Raw genomic sequence first — 1,636 nt, 5'->3', positions numbered from 1 at the left:
CTCGGATCTTTTTCTTTTTTCTTACTTTAATCCTCCGTTCATCACAGTCATTATCGCCGCCACTGTCATCACCACGGCCAAGACGGTGATGTGTGGTGATGATAATGATGAGGAGGAAGGGAAAATGCAGTAATTATGGATGACTTTTTCTCGTTTTTTTACCGGCTGTGTGGCTTGTTGTCGATGACGCTATTTTCGGACTTTTCCCGCGCGTTCATCCTTCTCCTGGGAATGTTTGTTTATTTTATTTTATTCGCTTTTCTTTGTTCTTCTTTTCATTTCATGGTTATTTGGAGGTTCGTCGATGTTGCGAAGATGAAGAAGGAAGGGAGAAAATGAGAAAGGAGGAGGAGTAATGATGATGATAAGAGGAAAGAGAGAGAGAGAGAGAGAAAAAAAAATGAGCGTAGACTTGCGTGTCATGGCGTTTAGCTTGTCAGAAATTTCTCGAACATGTGCCGTTTAGTTGTTATTTTTTGTCTCTTGAATTCTGTCTCCTATTTTCTTGTTCCTTCTCTGCTCCTCTCCTATTTCCTTACCTCCTCTTCCTTCTTCATCTAATCTCTTATTTCTTGTTTCTCTTTTTATTTCTCATCCGTCTGTCTCTCCTCTTTCTATCGTTATTCATCTCTCGTTTTATCTTTATTATCTCCCCTTTCTTCCTTTATTTATCTTTTTTCCACATCCATCTATCTCCCCTCTTCCCTCCGATATTTACCTAATTCTTCTCACCCATCTATCTCCCACCTTTCTTCAATTATGCATCTCTATCCATTTGTCTCCTATCCCTTCTTCTTTTCGTCCCCGCTTTAAACCTTCACACATGCAATTCACTTCATATTAAACGATATTAATTCTGACAAACTGACACCCTCCGCGCCCGTGTTGACTCAGCTGTCCCGACGAAACAGCTGTGGCGATTTCCTGCTAATTGTGGGAGGACTTGGGATGGGGTTGGCGATGCGGACTCGGTCGTTAATGAGAGAGAGAGAGAGAGAGAGGGGGAGAGAGTGAGAGTGGGGGAGAGAGTGAGAGTGGGGGAGACAGTGAGAGTGGGGGAGAGAATGAGAGTAAGAGTAAGAGAGAGAGTAAAGAGTAAGAGTAGAGAGAGAGAGAGAGTAAGAGTAAGAGAGAGAGAGAGAGAGTGAGAGTGAGAGTGAGAGTGAGAGTGAGAGTGAGAGAGAGAGAGAGAGAGAGAGAGAGAGAGAGAGAGAGTGAGAGTGAGAGTGAGTGAGAGTGAGAGTGAGAGTGAGAGTGAGAGTGAGAGTGAGAGTGAGAGTGAGAGTGAGAGTGTGAATGTGAGAGAGAGAGAGATGGAGAGAGCGAGAGAGTTAACGGGTTCGTAGTATTTCCACTCAGATTGAAAGTCGGATAAACGTGGAGATGTACACGCACGTACATGCGCGTATGTGTGTATATGTACGTGTGTGTGTGTGTGTGTGCGCGTGTACATTTACACACACACACACACACCCACAAGCCCCTGAACATCTGTCCACCTAACACGGCGCGAGGAAGGAAGTCCGCCACACAGACGCACGTGCGGTCTGGCCGACGGGGGCGCTCGGGCCGGCTCCGGTCTGCAACGACGGGGCTAATGCTGTATTACTAATAATGTATGATAATTACTTATACT

This window comes from Penaeus vannamei, chromosome 30, assembly GCF_042767895.1.
Source record: "Penaeus vannamei isolate JL-2024 chromosome 30, ASM4276789v1, whole genome shotgun sequence".
Taxonomy (NCBI): Eukaryota; Metazoa; Arthropoda; class Malacostraca; order Decapoda; family Penaeidae; genus Penaeus; species Penaeus vannamei.
Note: the sequence above shows the minus strand (reverse complement) of the source record.